Here is a 21,446-nt window from a genome sequence, read left to right as displayed (position 1 = left end):
CTAGCACTGGTAACTATAATGGAAGAGATGGGGCAGCATGGGATTCAGCTAGTAATCTGAGCACATACCCTGGGCCCCTGGCAGGCTTGTACTCAGGTTGCTAGCCCGTGCGGAAGCCTGTGCCCCCATGGCTTCACTGCTGTTGTTACCCATGTTAGCTAGATTAAAGCTAATGCACGTTCACCTACCTGGGCTGTTATCAGCCCTTTGTTTGCACAGAAGACGTCCCTAAAGCAGCAGTGTGTACAAAATGACCCAGGGAGACCCTTTGGCCTGGAATGTAAAGGAGGTTTCAGTGTTGTGGAAGCAGCAGTGAGCAACAATAGCGAAAGCAAAGGAAGAATTCAGTAAGTTTTATTAGTAAAAACTGAACTGAGAAACTTGCAAAAATTTCAAGAACTTTTCTTGATTGCCTTCTCTCTGTGACAGAATGGGAACTACTGTCAGATGACTCTCCAGTTTTGACAGCCCTTTGAGATGACATGTGAAAAATACATAGACTTTACCCTGTGATACAGTGTCCTTTCACGAAGTGATTTGCCCCTACCTTCCTTCTTTAGTATGGTTGTTTTTTCACCATGCCTGTTCACATAGCCGCACTTGTCCCTGAACTGATGTGATCTCAGAGAAATGCAAAGAAGAATAGAAAGCATATGGGACAAAATAGGTGTTACCCACAGGGCCAAATTACCCTAAAGACCATGGTAGTTTGTCAGCCCTCAAGAAATGATACTCACCAAGAGATGGAGGAAAAGGAAATTAGCTTCATGAGCTGCTGTGATGTCAGGGAGGTACTGCATGGCAGACTTACCTTTGAATTTAGTGTTGGCAGTAGGACAAACTGTGGAGTAGGGAAGCTTCTTATGGGCATAGTATTTGTTGTGTGTACATAAATGATAGGTGGTGGTGAAATGAAGTGCAAAGAAATTGATTCAGCACTTTTCTGTTAGTGCTCTAAACCTCTAGACTCTGGTGGCCTAAATTCTGGCCTAACTTGCACACTCTCTGACTTTAGTGGAGGAGAATTTAGCCCAGGTGACTGGGGTTTTGGTTGTTTTCTTCTTCATATTTGCCCAGTTTATTTTGTGTAATGCATCTTTTCTGCAACCTTATTTTCTGCTGTTTTATGCCTGATGCTTTGAATCCCACCACCCACATCACTGGTCTTGGCATTTTCCTTCCTCCTCTAAGGAAGGGAGCAAAGAAGGAGGATGGATTTTACTTGAGAGAAAGAGTAAGGTGCTGGTTCCAGGGGGAATAAAGTATGCCTGAGGGGCCTCGTTGTGAGGAAATATTGTTCTGTTGTGTTGTGGTGAAAAAAATATTGCCCGGGAGACTTTGTGCCAGTCATTCCAGTCCTAATTCCAGCTCCTACTGCTTCCCACCCACAGAATTTCTACTTCTGGTACTGCCTGTAATGCCATAGGAAAACCCCATCCAAATTCTTGATCAGAACTTTGGAACAAATGAAGGAGACTCCACCCCCCACAAAATCCTGTTTTATATAAGACCCAGCCTGCTGTATGTTGGGGCAGGACTGTGAACCTGTCTTATGCATGAAGTCAGACTAGATAATGATAATAGTTCTTTCTGGCCTTAAAATCAGTGGATCTAGTCACTTCTTCATAGGTTCTCAATACGGATATGTTCAATGGAGCTGATAGTTAGTTACTTTAATACAGACTATTAGTGCGATCCATTCAAGAAGCTCTCAATAAACGGAGGATCAGTCTCCTTTCCCTCCCCCTTCCACAGGACCTCTACTTCTTGTGGCTTTGACTCTGACCCCCAGTGCTCCAAAAGTACTTCTCCTCCTGTCTTCTTTCTTGGCACTTTCCTTACCCCTCCTGCTTCCAAGGCCTCCCCAGTCTTCGTGCTGTTTTTCAATCTACCAGCTCCCTGTGAGCAGAGACGTTCCACAGTGCGCACCTGCAGCACTCACTGTTCTTTTTTCTTTTTTATGTTAACCATTTCAACTGGTGTTGGTATATTGCTGTTTTCAAATGTTTAAAAAAAAATTGAAGGCATCCCTAATGGAGCAGGAGTCATCCTTATTGCTACATTTTAAATTCCAGCCCTGTGTTTTCTAAGCATGCATGTCTGTTTGCTTCAGCTTTCCATTCCCGCCATTTTTTTTCACATTCAGAAATCTTACGTTCCCGACGGGAGTTTTCATTCCTCCCAATTAAGCTTTTTAAATAAAAAATAAAAGTTAAAAGCAACTGCCACGTAGGATTAGCGCTAAGTGAGCTGCTGCCAGCAGGTAGTTCCCATCTAGTGTAAATGGCTCTGTACTTCTGCAGCACTAAACGTTGCAGTTCACATTTGTGAATTGCAGGGGCTGGTGATGACAAACACATGACTTCTAATGAGTGGGTGAAGGTGACAGAGCTATGTTGGTGTCTCAGACCTATGGGTTACTGAAATCAAGTAAGGCCTCACTTTTGAATTACAGTGCCATCACGCCCATGAAGTACTTTAGGGAGGAAGTGTTGTCTAGCAGTTAGAGACAGGAACTGGCAATAAAACACCTGGATCCTCTTCTTGGCTCTGCTCTAGACTCTATGTGACCTTGGGCAAACCAGTTAGTGTCTTTGGGTCTCAGTTTCTCCATCTGTGAAAGGGGATAACAAGAAATCCCTATTTCACAGGGCTGTTGGGAGACTTCATTAAGTGTGAAGCACTTTGTTGTTCTTAGATTTGCAGGTTGCACCTTTTATCTGGGAATTTCAAAGTGCTTCATAAACAATTGATGAAGTCTTGCGGTACCAATGTGAGATGGGGAAATGTTATCATCCCCTGTACAGATGGTGAAATCGGGGTGTAGAGATATTATGTGAATACTTTTAATTTTAACAGTTAATACACAGGGCAAATCAAAGTATTATAACAGGGATGGGCAGCATTATGGGAATTTTGAGGTAGTTTTAGTACCCTTTGACTAAATTCCAAAATTCAAGAGGGTCAAGAAGCTTAAATAAATGGTTCTTTCTTACTGATCTGGGCTTTCGAACATTGTTGTGACAGATATTAATTTATTTAGAGGTTTTTAAAAGAGTTTAGCATCCAGCAGCTCCCATTGTATCCCATTGTGACACTTATCGTCAGACATGGTGAGCTGTTTCAAAAATCTGAAAGTGTCTAGAGCACTTTTCAAAATCTGGCCCATAATGCTTGCGTCTTTACCAGTGGTACTGTCACTAATAACCTGCCCTTGGCTGGGGGCTTGGCCTACTTTGCAGAGATGAAGAAATGGCAGGCAGCTGGGAGTGACCTCTTGTTCTTGTGTTATGTGAATAGATAAATTACACTTCTGTATTCAGTTTCTCCACATCATTCATGATTTTATAGACCTCTATCATATCCCCTCTTAGTTGTATCTTTTCCAAGCTGAACAGTCCCCGTCTTTGCACAATGTCCAGATGGGTATGTCTGTAAATAACTAAGAGTAAAATGGAGTAGAACAGGAAAGAAAGATGTAGTACTTAAATGTCAAGTGTGTACCAGAAACCAAGAACTTGGGGAGGAGGGGCTATGTGGGAGGGGAGTTGAAGTCTGCTTTTCACTGGCCAGCCCCTCACCCTGACATGAGACTGATGTCTGACTATAACTCCTTTGAGTCTAAGGGCCAGTAAGAACAGTGCATTGATAAGGACTTCAGTTGTCTTTTTATAGGATTTGTTTTCCTAGGGCACTCCTATCGGTATAGTCTTATTTCTAGAATTCAGCAAACCCAGGCTCCCAGTTCAGTTAGATATTTATGCGCATGCCTAATTTGAAGCATGCAAATAGATTTAAATGCAACTAGTTGTGTGTTTAAAGTTTGACATATGCTTAAGTATCTACCTGAACAGATCACTAATCAAGAGCAGGTAGTAAAAATACTGTTATACCACATTCCCCAGGTTCATGCCCTTTCACCCTGCTGAAACATTGCTCGCAAAAAAACATGTTCTGCAAATTTCTTACTTCCATTTTCATGCACCTGAGATGCTTGTGTTTTGTGAAAATGATATCGTGGTTTCCCAGACATTCAAAAATGTATATGCTCCGGTGGGGGAAATTATTTTGCTTAATAGTAAATGAAAATGTTGCAAACATTTTGTAAAAGTCAGAGCAATTGCAATAAGAATTCTGATTATTGTTGTGGATATTTTGCACAGCTTTAACCAAGAACCTCTTCACATACGCTATTCTTTATATCTGTTTTTAATAATATTCAAAAACTTGTAAGGCAGTATCCAATCCTGTGAATGGGAGTATACTATGGTCCTAGTAAGTAACTGATATGGAATGACAAACTGTGGTTGTGAGGTGAGAAGAAGATACTGGGCTAAATTCTGCCCTCATTTACATCTCTGGAGAATCAATGTGGTAGCCTAGGGCATAAGTGAAGATAAAATTTGGTTCACTGTGTTGAATTACAAGGCTCATATCCTATTGTAATTAATTTTGGATTAAATATAGTATATACAGCAGCCTGGTACTGTAGTCTGATGTACCAAATAAAGTGATTAAATGGAAGGATAAATTCCCTTTGGTTTCACATCAACAATAATATTGTCACCTTTCATATGGAGATTTCTAAGTGCTCTGTAAACAATAATGTATTACAACGTCTCTCAGTGCTTCTGTGTTATGCCTAATTATCTCCAGTTTACAGGTGGAGAAAATGGAGCACAGAGAAATGAAATGACTTGCTGAAGGCCACACAGCAAGTCAATGGCAGATCTAGGAATAGTATCCATAAGCCCTGACCCCTAGTCCTGCGCTTCAAGCAGAAGATCGGTAGCATCAATAGTGTGCACATCAAGTCAGGCTGATTTCAGTTTGTGCAGAATATGCTTCCCCTCCACTGGCCCAGTTCTCTTAATACCGTCATTGTTGCAAGATCCAATCTTCCAATAATTGATTCTGTGCATAAACACTGGCTCACTAGGCAGCTTTGCCTTTTTAATTCTGTGGCAGTTTATAGTCTGAACACATAGCAAATAATATCTTTTAAACTGTGTTTAACTCCTTTTATTGGCAGACTGTAATTATATAGATACCTATATACCAGTATGTATTGAATATTTAACTGCAATATGTATATGAGTCCCTTCCCCCTTGAGATTTCTTTACCCATTCATAATGATACAGGTGTGGTATCTAAGTGTCTTTGCAACGAAATCAGGTACATTATGGAAGAAGAACGAAAGAGAGACTTCAGTTGAGGTGACATGAAAATACTTGGAGGAGAGAGGACTTGTGTGGCATGTATATACTGGCACAAAGTATTAATATTTGATTTCTGCAATATCTTTAGGGTGGGCTTTTCAAAAGCTCTCAACACTGGCCTAATTTTCCTCCCATGGAAATAAATGGAAGTTTTACCATTCATTTCAGTGGGGGAAAAGAGTTAGGCCAATGCTGAGTACTTCTGAAAATCCCATCCTTAAATAGGATAAGGTTGGCCCATATGAGAACTAAATCCACCTCATCCCCTGCATTTTTTTTAGAGACACAGATAAGGAGAGGGCTGTGGAGAGAAGCAGTGGCCTCCTTCACATACAGAGAGAGCTGTGGCATCCCACCTCATTGTCTTGATTTCCAAATTACTGCCTCCTCGGGTAACTCTGCTATAGGAGTTACAGGAAGCCATTCATCAGTACAGCCAAAAGGCTAGCTAGGCCTCTGGTCTTTTTAACTCCATGATGTTGTCAAATCTCTGAGCCAATTACTTTTCTCCTTGAGCTTGTCTGTGAAGTACCATACACGAGTATCATGCAGTACAAATAACAGGAGATTATTAACTATATACGGTTCTTCATGTGGGGGAAACACTGTAGTATTTAGAGCTGCGGAATGAGAGCGTGGATTCTTGAGTTAATTCCCAGCTCTTCCACTGACTTATAGTGTGACCTTATGCAAGTCAGTTAACCATTCTCTGTGTCTGTTTCTTTATCTGCAAAAATGTGTAATAATGTTACTGTAATAATAATTAATAAATGTTAGTAAAGTGCTTTGAAACCCTGGATAAAAGTTGCTAGATATAAATTCAAAGTTTTGTCATCGGGGCAAATCCTGGGCTCAGTTTATATGGCAGCATTAGCCCAAGGCTGGTATGTAAAATGACTTTGCACCAGATAGGTCCTAAAGATGGTTAGTTTAGTGTATAAAGAGGATGGAAGGGATTCATCTCTGCTGTGTGCACACAGGACTACCCACAGAACTCAGGATCTAATGCAAATGAGCTCTCTCCTCTGCCGAGTAGCCCTACATCAATCCTGGTTCTGTTTCTTCCCCATGTTCAGGCTGCAAAGGTTGCGCTGGCCCTGGATAGCAATAAAAGACCCTCTGCATCTTCTTGAGGGAGGAAGGCAGAGATGGTTTGTGGTCGCTCCGTGTGTTTTGGTTTTGAAGGGGCATTGTAAGAGGTCAGCAAGGCGGGATCTGCTGGTTAATCATAGGGTTGTGGGGGTGGTGATGAGTTTCTTGGATTTGATTACCCCCTGTTGTGCCTCTCAGCCTGACAGCTCTGTTTTGGATTTGTCCATCAAGAAATCTGTCTATGGACTGTGCATCCCAGTCAGTCTCTCTGGCTTTTACTGTGGAAAGCTCTGTAACTCAGACATCCCACCAGGAGCCTAGCTGCCATGCGTGACTAGGAAGAGTCTTGTTCCTATGAAATGGGGTTGAGTTGGATGCATAAGGGCTACTCAGCCACTTGGGAGTAAGAGGAAACTCCGGTTTATGATTCTTTATGATTCTTGTTGCACTTTGTGGCTGTGGAGCCCTAGTAAGACTTGGTGCCCCAGTGGGCCCTACTTCATGGAAGCGGTGGGGAACAGGATTCGGCCCATTTACTAATAATTCCAGTAGTGTAAATTCACAATCTGATCTCTCACAATGTGGTCAGGTTGGAGTCTGGATCCAGTAACAACTGTGAATCAATAGCAGCCTTAGGACAGAGAACATATGGTTATTAAATGCTGTATGCTCACTGGAACTATCCGAAGATTTTATATTCTGTATATCCCCAAAGTGTAAATCATGAGGGAGGGTGCATCATGAATGCCGTGCTTATTCTCAGCATGATTGGCATTGTGAGGAAGGCATTCAAAGGTGGCATTAAGACTGGGATAACTTCAAAGAAAACTTCTTCATGTTCTCTTTTCCGGACTAATTAATACAGAAGGAGACACCAGATTATTTGAAAAAAGAACTTTAGAGTGTGAACTCAAGGCAGTGTATCTGAGAAAAAACTAAAGTTAATCTGAAAAACTTCCCATGTTGACAAGCCCCCGCTTCCATTTCCTCCACACTTCTTCTCAAATTTACTGGCCAGGTCACATGGCTAACTTCGGATTTTTACTGCACTAGCTCACTTGCTTGGCTCATAGGTCCATAACAGATTACTTGGCTAGCATTAGTATCCACTGCCATTGCACTGTGCCTGGCCTGGCATCAGGAGGGGATGTTACTTTTTCCACCAAGCCTCTCACTATGTTTTGAAATAAAAAGTTGAAACAGAGTCCCCACTGAGATTTTAACAAGCTGAGAGGTGGTAACCATAGGAATTTGGGAAGCAAGACCTCTTGAGCTGGAAGGAGTCTTGGAAGACAATCTCAGTCCATCCCCTCCTTTGATTTAGCAGTTGCATGCCAAAATATTCTTTACATCCTAAAAAAGTATGTCTAATCCCTTTTTTCTTAGCTTTCAGTTGTATTTTTCAGTGACTACACACCGTACGACAACATCCTGTCCAGCATGCAAACATTACTGCCGAGTACAATCCACAGCTCCGCAAAGCCATTCCCACAGTCCAGACAGAGCTGTCTCCTCCCTCAAGATACACCAAAGCAGTCATTATGTCAAATTCCACTCAACCGGAACTATGGGATGCTTTCACTATATGAAATAATCCCGGTGAATAACTTAGAGGAGTTTTCAAATCAGAGTCAGGATAAAATATATGTGTGTCCAAGATGCACAAAAGAAAAATGCCAAGAATATACTGTTGAAGCCAGTTGTCAATGACAGCTCCCTTTTCACACATTCAGGGAGGAAATTGTTTATTAATTGTTTACGGAGTGTGACAAAGTTTCTGCTCTACCTTGGTGGGTCTTGCGCTTATTGGCAGATTTGCTCGCCTTGGAGCTTCACGGCAGCCCTCAGCTTGGCCGTTTTTCTGAACCCACAGTCCAGGTCGACTCCTCCTGTGTCTGACCAGGAGTTGGAAGGATTTGGGGGGAACCTGGGCCTGCCCTCTACTCTGGGTTCCAGCCCAGGACCCTGTAGAATGCAGCTGTCTAGAGTGCCTCCTGGAACAGCTGTGTGACAGCTACAACTCCCTGGGCTACTTCTCCATGGCCTCCTCCCAACACCTTCTTTATCCTCACCATAGGACCTTCTTCCTGGTGTCTGATAATGCTTGTACACCTCAGTCCTCCGACAGTCCGCGTTCTCACTCTCAGCTCCTAGTGCCTCTTGCTCCCAGCTCCTCACACACACACACACCACAAATTGAAGTGAGCTCCTTTTTAAAACCCAAGTGCCCTGATTAGCCTGCCTTAATTGATTCTAGCAGCTTCTTGATTGGCTGCAGGTGTTCTAATCAGCCTGTCTTAATTGTCTCCAGAAGGTTCCTGATTGTTCTGGAACCTTCCCTGTTACCTTACCCAGGGAAAAGGGTCCTACTTAGCCTGGGGCTAATATATCTGCCTTCTGTTACTCTCCTATAGCCATCTGGCCTGACCCTGTCACACTAGTTAATATATGTACTGATGCAGCATGGTCTTATAGTTGGAGTATGGACTGTATTACTGACTTGCTGCCTGGCTTTGGGCAAAGTTATTGAACCTCTTTTATTTTCCATCTGTAAACTAAGGATGCCAATACTGACCTGGATCACAGGGAGGTTGTGAAGATCATTGCTTATAAGTGGGCCAAATCACATTAATTTCAATTGGAGATTTGCATGAGTGAGATTTTGGCCTGTCATTATTAATATTATGCATGACTTTTTCTGTGGACTCCACCCCTTCTCCCTCCCAGGAAAAATACACCTGTCTGGGAATAAAGCAACATTTCAAACCTGGAGTCATCCAGCTTCGGAGGAGCATAGTAATTCTGTGTTACTAACCACAAAGTAATAATCTCACTAAAAATGTCCCTTGGTGTTTGTGGCAGCATTGGTTATTGGTATCACCTGCCCTCTCAAGCCAATAGGGAGAGTGTGATATATCTCCATTGCTAAAAAAAATCTGCCCTATGAAAGAAACTGGTTCTCAATCTTATACCACATATTCCATCCCCTTGTCAGCTTACATTATAAATAAATAACAAAGCAATTTGACACATGCCCATTGATTAAAAATAAAAGTTGTCAGAGTGAGAGGAGAAAGACAAAAATATGAATTATTAATGATAATATTAAACAATGCAAAAAAGATGCTTAACATGCAGGAGAGTCCCTAAAAAGTCACTTGGTGAAGGAGAAAGAAAGGACAACAAAAAAAGTCCTTTTATCGAACTCCTCTGTGGCCCTTTCTTTCACTCCTTGGGTCCAAGAAGTTTATAGTGATAGTGTGAGGGGAAGAATGCTTATGTAGGCACCAAAAATAAAGAGTTATTCTGTCTATCTGATCTAGTTTACCTAATCTGTGGCCTTTTTAATGTGCCCTCCCCACAGCATCTAGGCATTGCGCAGGATGGAATGGGCCCAATTTGAAGTACATCAGATCCCATCATGCTCTGATTATTGTCAATGCCTGCTTTATTTATGGCCTGTGTTTTACATTTTTGTGTGCGTTCAGTGCAGATGACAGTTTTATTATTGTTATTACTACTGTGGGGCCAAGGAGCACATCGGGCTTGGTGCTATACAAATACCGGACAAAAAGACAGTCACTGCCCCAAAGAGCTTACAATCTGAGTGTAAGACAGTTGAGAAACTAGTCAACAGCAACTAATCAAGAGAGTGGCACAGTGGTGGAAGACGTTGGACAAACACTGCCACATTTGCTAATTTCAAGTGCTGTGCACACATATGGTATAATATATACATATTAAAAATATGTATCTATTTATTATTGCTGTTGCTTTTATTACAGTTACTTTGTGGTTTTGTGTTGTAGATTTCATTTATACAGTGAGCTACATCTTACTCCTTTTGATACTTCTGTATCTGTCCCACTTCTTCTGGCTCTTTTGGTTTCAACCACTTTAAATAACTTCTTCACCATGCCAGTTTGGATGGATGTTTGGTAGCATCAGCTTCGAGATAACACTAATTAAGGGCACGTCTTCACTGGCAATGTTAAAGCGCTGCCGTGGCAGTGCTTTAACATGGCTTGTGTAGTTGCAGCATAGCGCTGGGAGAGAGGGGAATAGCTACCACGAGGGGAATAGCTACCAGCACTAGGCGTGCGGCTCCCAGCACTGGTGCACTGTCTATACTGGCACTTTACAGCACTGAAACTTGCGGAGCTCAGGGGTGTGTTTTTCACACCCATGGGCGAGAAAGTTGCAGCACTGTAAAGTGCCAGTATAGACAAGCTCAAGGGGCTTTCCTCTCAGCAAGTTTGTCTGTGAAGAATAGATTTACTTTTTGAACAATAACAAAGCAGAGGCAATTGTATAAGGAAAACAATACCCTAAAACAGTGGTTCTCAAACTTTTTTTTTTCGTGGACCACTTGAAAATTGCTGAGGGTCTCGGCGGACCACTTACTGATCTTTCCAAATGTTGTTTGTACCGTCAGCTAACTGTTATAAAGCGCATTGGATAAAAGCGCTATGTAAAAAAAACTTAATAATAATTACCATTTTTGTTCTACAAATAAAAGCACACAACTCATATTTTAATAGTAGTAGTCTTACCTTTCTAATGTGATGAATGTGCCCTCTCTTCCCCACCAGAGCAGCCCCCAAACTGGGGCTGGGAAGGAGAGGGGTATATCCCCGGCCACAGCAGCCCCTGAGCTGGGGCTGGGAGGAGGGCCGTCTCTCCCCAGCAGCCGCAGCCCTAGCCCTGGAGCTGGGGAAAGTCACCTCTTTCTCTGGCCGCCGCAGCCCTGCACATCCCAAATTCCCCCCACCCTCTCTTCTCACCCCATTGCTCCCTCCCACCTACCCCCTAATCCCCCCAAGACCACCACCTCACCTTACATGTGCATCTTCTCCATGGTCCAGGCACCTAATTAGTGGAACCATGCCTGCACGGCTCCACTAATTAGGTGGGTGGCCCTTCACTCTCTCATGTGCAGCTGCCCAGGCATGCACCTTAGCAGGAACTATCCGCGGACCACCTGAATGGAGCTCGCAACCACTGGTGGGCCATGCACCACAGTTTGAGAACCTCTGCCCTAAGAGTAATCCCACCCACAGACCAAGGCAGTTTTCACACTAGTTGAAGAGGACTCTAGGTTAAAGCAAGAGAGCTGTACCTATGAACTGTAGACTATTTCAGTGAAGATTGGTTGTGAAGAGGCTTCTAATCCGGGGTGACCAAAGTGCAGTCCATAGAGCTCCCAGGTGTGGCCCGCTGCTACCTTCTTCTTATCTGTCCCAGCTTTAAAATGATGGTGTGTGCCATGCAAGTGTGGGATTACATGACCCAAATACCTGTTTCAAGATTGTATCACATATCATTAGAGAGGTTGCATCATCTAAAGAAATGGTCACAGGAGTTCTGAGCTCTACTCATGGCTCTGCCACTCACTGGATTCATTATGTGACTTTGGGCATGCCATCTAGGTCAAATTTTTCAAAAGTGGCCTCTCATTTTGCATACTTCCATATTTGGAGGCTCAGTTTGAAATATCTGATTTACAGAGATGCTGAATTCCTGCAGCGCTTACTGACTGGACCTGGAGCCGTGTATGCTCAGCATCTCCTACAACCAGGCTCAAGGGGAGCACCCAAAAGTAGAGGCTACTTTTGGAAATGTTGGCACCACCAGGAAATGTTTGCCCACCAGGAAAATGGGGATACTAAACTATCTATGTGGACGTTGAGAGGATCAACATTTCTAAATTTTATACAGCATTTTGAAAATATGAACCACTATTAAGTGCTAAGTTGTTTGCTGTTATGCTTTGTTTGGTGTGTCCACTTTCTCATACATTGTCGGTCAAGTTTAGCCAGGGACTAAGTGGATACACCTGTTGAGTTCAATGGAAATAACTTACATCAAAGGCTGAATTTGGCTTTGCTTGAGATTATTGGACTTTCCTAAATATTAATTAATGTAACTGAATTCCCTTCAGTATTTCTAACCTACAACATCTGACCCTCAACATTTTGATTAGCAGTGATTTGTGCTTTGAATGACCAAATCTCCTAAGCTATCTCACTGGTTTGGTAATGGTACATACTCTATATATTTGCTTCACAAAAAAACCAACAACATAGAACACAGTGAACACACACTTTCAAGAGAATGGCTCCCTACAGAGAGAAAATTTGAGAGAATCTACAGGGATGGAATTAATGAAAAGGACACAGAATTCCATACATACATACATACAACCAGCATTGTAAACAAAAGTCAAATAGAGCTATGCAGAGAGATGCCAGCAAAATATCCCATTCTCTTCTTCCCTGTGCAATCAAGACTTCAAGACAATCAATTCATAAATTATCAGGGTTGCTACATCCATATGCAGGATTACAGGTCAGTAAATGGATGCATATTTATTTTAAATGATTTGCCTGAGGTCATGGAGCAAGTAAGTGGCAGAGCTGGGAATAGAATCTAGGAGTCCTGACTTGGTTTCCTGCTGAGCTCCTAGGCACACTGTCTCTCAAAGAGTTGCATGGCATTGAAGGCAAGAAAAATGCTGAAAAACATGTCAGGTTCTCATTGCACAAGGAGACTCCTTTTTCAATTAATTTGTGGTTATAACATGTCTGTACTCCACTGACCAATGTCCCCAAGGTTGTTTCCAGTCCAAACCCATGTCTCCTTTGTGGGTGCACATTGCACTACTAAGCCTTTCAGTGTTCTAAACCAAATGTCTTGTGTTTAATGTACAGATGGGGGAAAATATAGCCACCTAAAAAGCAGCACTACCAATGAAACACAGAAAGCATGGATAAAGTAAAAGGAAATCTATGGAACCATCAGAATCTATGCTGCAGCCTGAGTGCTTCCACCAATCTTAGGCTTTTTCATTTAGAGCAACGAACAGAAGATTGCGCTGTTAGCAGATGATATTTTTATCCAAACCCCAATCTAGTATTTGCCATCTCAGTGAGCTCTTGAATAAATATGGATTGGTCTCCGAGTTTTTAAATGAATATTTTCAAGTCTGAGAATATGCCAGTTGCGTGGTCTTTGGAGAGACACTCTTTTGGAGAGAAGCTTCTTCATGTCAGCTGGTTTTCCCAAGGGCTTTAAGTATTTGAGGGAGAAGGGGAGGGAACAAAGAAGCAAAACTCCCTCTTTCAAAATCTGACTAAACGTTTTAAAGCCTGTGGGACAGAAATTTGGCTAGTGGAAATGATTTACAGCTGAGGGTCTGGTCCAGTGAATCCAATACTGCAGTCCTTACTCAGACAAAGCTCACACTAAGGTATAAACTGAGTTCTTTGCGATTTGTTCAGACAATAATTTTTCCAGATAAATTTTCATCAGGATTGTGCCCAACATATTAGAAGGTGTAAGGGCTGATATAGTAAGACAATACATGCATTCTTTCTTAGAATCCCAAACCCTTTAGTTAAGGGAAATATCTGATCCCACATGCTATAATGAAATTCAGTTACAAACAAACAAAAGTTCACATACTGAAAGGATAAAGAATGTCAGGTACTTACAGAAAGCCTAACTGGCATTGATACAATGAGCAAGTTGGTTATGTATCACTCTCCTGACTATATAGGAATTTAACATTGGGAGTAACTCCATTGAAGTTAATGGAGAAGCGGCAAAGAGTTGTTGAGAAAGAGAGAATGACAGGAGGTAGAAAATATCCAGAGAGTGCTGCTAGTGAATATGCCTTAATAGAAGAGATTTATGGGCAAAAATATTATATATCTTGTGGATGTTCGCAGGAGTGGAAGAATTCCCTCACATGGTTGTTTCATGAAAAGTGCTGTTGTCTCCATGAGGAGTGTTGAGATCTCTTGCTTCCATTCACTTAAAGAAAGAGAGACTTGGTCTTTCTGCTTGCATAGGAAACCCATTTCAAAGATGTTCTAAGATGATTTTCTCAGGCACAATGGAATAGGGTGTCTTCATCTAAACTGAACAGGCTCTGTATGACTGGTATATGGATTGGAAAAAAATAGAATTTGAGATGTTAGATTACACGCTTTCTTGTCAAAGGGAGGGTAATCATGACACAGAACCAGAGTATATGTGTGAAATGCCAATGTGGGATACATCTCTAATGTTAGCATTCTGTTAATTTAGCTCAGCAGCATCGTCCTAGAGACCAATAATATCTATAAAAATATGGTGTTGGTGTAAGCAGAGAGTGGGTGATGAAAATGTTTGTTAGACATTTTGCTAAATCCTAGTCCAGTTTTCAAACAATGTAGCAAGGCTGAGGTTTTCATCCCATTTCCCTTTGGACATAGCTGGATTGGTGTGCATATATTTTCCAAGCCATGAGTAGCAATGTTAACAAAATTAGGTTTAGTCCCAAAGTTGGTTAACTGTCTTCCGAAGATGACAAGCTGATTCATATGCTTTGCTTGAGGATATAGTCTATAACATCTTGCAAAAAGGGAGTTGTGAGTCTGGGAGTTAATATTCATTTTTCACTTGGGGGATACTCAGAAGCTTATTTTCTGTAATATTTATAAAGGAATATTATGAGTTTCCCCGAGTTTATTGGTTAGGCACAGTTTGCCAGTGCAGGAAGGTATTTTTCTTTTACATACAGAATAAATCTTGTAAAGATAAATGCCATTTTTGACGCAGTATTTATTACAAGGTGGGCTCATAATTCTCCCCAGCTCATTCAAAAAGGAGGTGAATAGATCTGCAGCTATTTTCTTTAGAAGACCAAAAACCTAGGTCTGGTTTGGTTAGGCTGCAAAACAGATATATAGAAGTCTCACTTTCTCAAACTGGAAACCTTCAATTGAGTGATAATCCTCCACTACAGTATAGAAGAGATCTGGATATGCACAAATCTTAATAATAAAGTTCTTATCCATTGAGCTGTTCATTGAAAATGTTCCCTAATGAACTGTTATGGATAAGTCATACACGAATGGAAAGCGAACTCATAGTGTGTAGATGCCCACAATTGCTTTGTTTTTTCAAGTCAGTCAGCTGGTGACCATCTGGCACATCCAATAGGTCATGGGACTTTCTTACTAGTTGCAGCTAGTTTATTTTGCACAGATCGCCTGGGCGTGAGTGTTCACAGCCAAGGCATGGGTGGTGCATACTGGGGTTTAGGAAGCAGAGATTTCTGTTGATTTCTTCATTCCGCTTTCTTGTTTTGCCAGAAACAGATGGAATTTGATTTTCTTGCAATTGCTATGGACCGAGAATAACAACTCTGAAATCGATGAGGATGTGGAAAGGTACAACTAGAAAAAAAACACAGGCACTAATAATCTGGACACTGAAAGCATAAAAATGCAACTTAACATGCAGAATTACTATGACTGGCGCATGATTTATTGTCTACACTCCAATCATATGATAGTTTGAGACTATGCTCTCCTAGTAGCCATTAGAGGTATCTTTTAGCTATCCATTAAAATTATGTAGAATGATCTATTCACAAGCAAGGGCCCAGATCCTCAGTTGGTGTAAATTGACTCAGCTGTACACCGATTTACATGAGCTGAGGATCTGCACGTACAAGTGTCAGGGCTGCCTGTGGTATGTACTGCTTATGTGGTGGGCAGTTAAAAGTAACTAGGAATGCATCAAATATGTCTTTCCATTGTCTTCATTGATGATCTTCTGGACCCTTTTGCTCATCTTGAAAATAACCAGACAAAATCTGAAGTCCTTTACAAATTTTCTTCTCAATCCTTATTCACTCAAAGCTCCCATTGACTTCATTAGGTATTTTACCCAAGCAGGGGCCAAGTAAAAAGTTAGTAAAGTATTATAGGATTTGGTGCATTCAACTGAAGGAGAGATGAAGGGGCAGATTGCTTCAATCGCAAAATCTGAAGAGCTTTTGAATATTGCAAATCCTGTTGTGACCTTTTCCTAAAGCATTCTATACATATCTTCAGTGGAAACATTTTGTTTTGTCCACAATCAAAGCTGAAAGATTTAGTTTCAAGGTACCTCACCTGGAATCGAGCTTGAAAGAACGGAAATCCTCAAAACAGTTTAATTTCTTTCCCCTGCTCTAATTTATTAATCTTGTGTGCTGGACAGTCATACTGTTTCCTGTAAACACCACGTGGGACAGAGATATTGTAAATCCTTCCTAATGCTGATGCAGTGAGAATGAGGCACTGAGTTATGCTAGCAAAGCCTGTGTTGATTTAAAAAAATACAAACTGTTCTTTGTTTTGAAAACTGTATTTCTTACATGTTAATAGATTTGACAAAGACAGGGTGCCCTAAAGGTGAGGATCATTGGTTACCTTGACTCACTGTTTATAACCATGCTCAGTGTTAACTGGATTGTGGAAAGCCATTGATGCTTTGCTAAGGCACAAAAACAGTATTACAATTGAAGAATGGACTTGTGGTTAAAGCCCCGGTCTGGGAATCAGAAGCATTCCCAGATTTGCCAGGAGTTGCTGTGAGACCTTGGTGCATGTCACCACTTGGTGCCTCAGTTTACCTATTTCATAAATATGGTTGTTAATGCAGGGGTATTGGGAGGCTTGTAAACTGCTCTGGGTTCTTTGGATAAAAGGCACCACAGACATAAAGTATTATTAATTGATATTTTGACACAATATAATATATTAAATATCTTTTGAGGGTATATATGTTACAGAAAGTGTGGGTGACTCAAGTGGAAGTAATTATGGATATGCCTTTAATTGGGAAGAACAGATTCTTAATCAGTGCATCACAGTCTGTCAAGGTTCGTCCCCCACTTTAAACTCTAGGGTACAGATGTGGGGACCTGCATGAAAACCTCCTAAGCTTACTTTCACCAGCTTAGGTTAAAACTTCCCCAAGGTACAAATTAATTTTATCCTTTGTCCCTGGATCTCCACTGCCACCACCAAACTCTAACTGGGTTTACTGGGAAACGTAGTTTGGACACGTCTTTCCCCCCAAAATCCTCCCAACCCTTGCACCCCACTTCCTGGGAAAGGTTTGGTAAAAATCCTCACCAATTTGCATAAGTGACCACAGACCCAAACCCTTAGATCTGAGAACAATGAAAAAGCATTCAGTTTTCTTACAAGAAGACTTTTAATAGAAGTAAAGAAATCACCTCTGTAAAATCAGGATGGTAGATACCTTACAGGGTAATTAGATTCAAAACATAGAGAATCCCTCTAGGCAAAACCTTAAGTTACAAAAAAGACGCACAGACAGGAATAGTCATTCTATTCAGCACAGTTCTTTTCTCAGCCATTTAAAGAAATCATAATCTAACATATACCTAGCTAGATTACTTACTAAAGTTCTAAGACTCCATTCCTGGTCTATCCACGGCAAAAGCAGCATACAGACAGACACAAACCCTTTGTTTCCCTCCCTCCTCCCAGCTTTTGAAAGTATCTTGTCTCCTCATTGGTCATTTTGGTCAGGTGCCAGCGAGGTTACCTTTAGCTTCTTAACCCTTTATAGGTGAGAGGATTTTTCCTCTGGCCAGGAGGGATTTTAAAGGGGTTTACCCTTCCCTTTATATTTATGACACAGTCACAGCCCCCAGGATATCTTCCTGTAGACTTATGATTTAACTTAGTTCATCTGACTAACATATGGGCTAAGAACTGAGAGCTTCTTCTGAGCTGGGGAACGTATGCAGTGTGACAAAGTTCCTCCTCTGCCTTGGTGGGTCCTGCTCTTATTGGCAGATTTTCTCACCTCAGAGGTTCCCGGCAGCCCTCAGTTTGGCCACTCTCGTGGCTCAAATCTGCCGTTCACTCAGTTAACCTCATCACTGACCAGCATGGGGAAGGGAAGAAGAACAATCCCCGCAGTCGCTGCTGATCCAGTGGATCAGGGAACAGACAGAGACCTTCCCCTCTGGTGGAACCCACAGTCCAGTTCAACTCCTACGGTATCAAGTAGAGAGTTGAGGGGATGGAGGGATGGGGGGAACCCGGGCCCACCCTCTACTCCGGGTTCCAGCCCAGGGCCCTGTGGATTGCAGCTGTCTACAGTGGTTCCTGTAACAGCTGCGTGACAGCTACAACTCCCTGGGTTACTTCCTCATGGCCTCCTCCCAACACCTTCTTTATTCTTACCACAGGACCTTCCTCCTGATGTCTGATAATGCTTGTACTTCTCAGTCCTCCAGCAGTACACCTTCTCATTCTCAACTTCTTGCACCTCTTGCTCCCAGCTCATCCCACGCACATCACAAACTGAAGTGAGCTCCTTTTTAAACCCAGGTGCCCTGATTAGCCTGCCTTAATTGATTCTAGCAGCTTCTTGATTGGCTGCAGGTGTTCTAATCAGCCTGTCTTCCTTAATTGTTTCCAGAAAGTTCCTGATTGTTCTGGAACCTTCCCTGTTATCTTACCCAGGGAAAAGGGACCTACTTAACCTGGGGCTAATATATCCTCCTTCTAAAACGCCAGAATCCCTAAAGAAGAAGCTTGCTCTAACTGAATAGACAAATCATGGACTGGCTTTTCTGGTTGACCAGCATTAATGAGAAACTTCACTCATTAAACTTCTATATATTTGACCATGTTGGAGACTAAAATTCTGTATCTGATACAATTATTGGTTGTGCCCTTATCCCAAGTGAGGGTTCAAAAACTTCTATTGTCATTATCTGTTTAATAAATGGGAACTAGTGTGAAAAATACCACTCTCCTGTAGCCATCTGGCCCGACCCTGTCACAGCAGTTACTTTTGGCATAGGTGTCTGGGTGTTCTCTTCCTCTCTTTCATGGTCTTGTCCAAGCATGCATCTGTGACTTAAATTTCAAAAAGCAAAATCATTCTGAAAGGCATGTTGGTAGGTTTTTTTCTTCGAAGTGGTTGGTGGAATGGAAAGGAGTATTGTGGTTCCTAAGTGTCTTTGATCACTTAGATGTCCAACTATTCCCAATAAATGTAACACTCATACTAGTCTTATTACATTGAAGTTAATGGGAGTTTTGCCACTGAGCTTATCAGGATTTGGAGTTTTAGGGCCCCATACTACAAGGTATAAAGTATTGCTGTGAAGGGTTTAGCATGCATAGTGATATCACTGGCTGCTTAGGGTGCTCAGCGCCTCCACAGAGCTGCTCATGGTCATGTGGAATTGGCCCTTAATGTGTAATCTCAATGCTTGTATATGTTATGTAAACCTGTGACTCTGTCCTGGACAGAGGGGATGTGTGTGCATTGTTTACAGTGTTGCCAATTGTCACAATTTTATTGTGAGTCTTGCAATTTCTGTTGTTTTTCTTAAAGCCTCAGCTCTCGGAGTTAGGCGATTAGGTGAGAATCTCAGCTTTCATTTAAAAAAAAATTGTGGAGGAAACCTTAAATGTGTGAGCCCAAGGTAACCTAAAGGCTTAAAAACTAAAAAGCAAGAAAAAAGAACCCAGCACTGATTTTGTTTTTATCTCATGATTTTTAGTTAGTCTCAGGATTTTGGGGGCCTGATTCATTCAACACTTGGAGTTGGCTATGTTGCACTTACATTATATTTTCATTTTGGCCACGGGGTGGATTAGTGATCTGAGCACCAGGTTTGCAGTCCCTTGCCATTTCTGCAAATTAAGTTCAAATCTCCACAGCAGCGACTTAGTTCTTTATCTTTTTGAGGTATATAAATTAACTGCCTGGTAGTATACTAGATGTTTGTATTTCAGCTGAGGTTGTAAAACTGTGGCCCTCACTGCTTGTGGGTGAAATTTACCTCTCTGCAGAGGGCTAGTAAAGCAGTGGGACTTTGTTAGGCATTGTGCTGGCTCTCTGAACCAGCATGAATTTCACCCTATGTGAATATTGAAGGGACACTCAGACTAAAAATTTGCTTTTTCTGTGTATCCATCTACATGCATATGCACATATAGATAAATAATTGATCTTTGTTACTAATGACTGGCTGAGCAAAGTGAGGTCTAACAGGGAACTTGATGGTATTTCTCCATTTGTCTATTTGCTAGAGGTTTAGCTCAATGTCCTTGGGAAAAATTTCCTCCTTCTTTCCCCACTTTATTGCAGCATGTTTTGTAGTCTGTCTGTCTAGCTGGCTCCAGGAGTGGCTTCACTGGGGTTGTGTGATGATGGAATATTTCCTCACATTTCATTAGAAATTTGGTTGAGAACCTTTATATACATAACAGGCGGTCTTCAAAGTGAGATTTTGCTCACATACTATGGGTATAGTTGGATTAGGGGAGCTTGGGACGTAATCTTTTGTCTTAACAGTATTAAGGACCTTGAACTGGTCTATGTTTTGCCAGCAGGGCTATCAGAACCTCTTCAAACTAACTCCATTCAGTTTTCACAACACTGTGATGAGAAAGAGCTATCTAAGAGCAGACTGTAAAATAGAATAAAAACATAACCACTGGACCCAGGCTTTTTGCTTCAGCTGTTCTTTTCCTCTTTTCTCTTGGTCTCTATTCCTTCATCTTCGTCTCTGATGCTTCATGTCGTTTCATGGCAACAAGCATGCACATTAGTTCTTAGTGTATATTGATGAACTAAAAGCTCAGCTCTATGCCATAGTTCCAGAGAATCACTGCCCACTGACCTCTGTATCTGATCTGAGGAAACAGTTAATCTCCATGGGCATGTAAACTTTAGCTAAAAATGCTGTCTGATGTAGGGTGTAATAGGCTTTTGCTCACTAGATGATTCAGGAAGCAACCTTTTGCTCTCCATACTTGTGAGAATCTGAGGTGAAATCCTGGCCACAATTTTATCCCTGGTGGTCCTGGCTAGCTAAAAACCTTCACTGCTAGCCATCTCTGCCACCAAGAGCAGGTGAACCTGTTCCTCAGTGAAGAGGAGTCTGCAGATATTTGAATCATCTGAAAAGATAGAGGGCAAAGGATGCCCAACTGTGAGAGTCTATAGCTAGGAGGCTGATCCCAGCCACAGAGCAACTAAAAAGCCTGCGACAAGTTTATATATAAAATTTTACAGCATGAAAATGCTCTTAAGTCAGTTATTGGGTTTAATTATTATCAATTAAATAGACAGTTGTTTAAGGAGATCAATGCAGGTTAAAATAAAGGTGTTCTTAGAAATACCTTTCTAGCTGACTGGGAGAATTCCTGACAATGGGCTTGAAAGCATTCTCATAGTGGATGCTTGAAAAGTCCTTATCTTATTTACAGTGGAGCTACACTGAATCCCTGTCTCAAGGCCGAATTGCCTTGCAG

General features: G+C 41.7%; 1 protein-coding gene across 15 annotated transcripts in view; it reads left to right on the top strand.

Moving 5' to 3' along the window:
- Positions 1 to 21,446, top strand: part of ZBTB20 (zinc finger and BTB domain containing 20) — a 668,337-nt gene that overhangs the window by 265,494 nt on the left and 381,397 nt on the right. Inside the window, exon 5 of one of the 15 annotated variants that reach the window (XM_037909143.2) lies at positions 15,453 to 15,530. The exons of the other annotated variants lie outside the window; for them this stretch is intronic. The gene's annotated coding sequence lies outside the window, so the exon portion shown is untranslated. The remainder of the gene's footprint in view (positions 1 to 15,452; positions 15,531 to 21,446) is intronic. 15 annotated transcript variants of the gene reach the window in all.

The sequence above is a fragment of the Chelonia mydas genome, chromosome 1 (assembly GCF_015237465.2).
Source record: "Chelonia mydas isolate rCheMyd1 chromosome 1, rCheMyd1.pri.v2, whole genome shotgun sequence".
NCBI lineage: Eukaryota > Metazoa > Chordata > Testudines > Cheloniidae > Chelonia > Chelonia mydas.
This window is presented reverse-complemented; position numbering and strand designations above follow the sequence as displayed.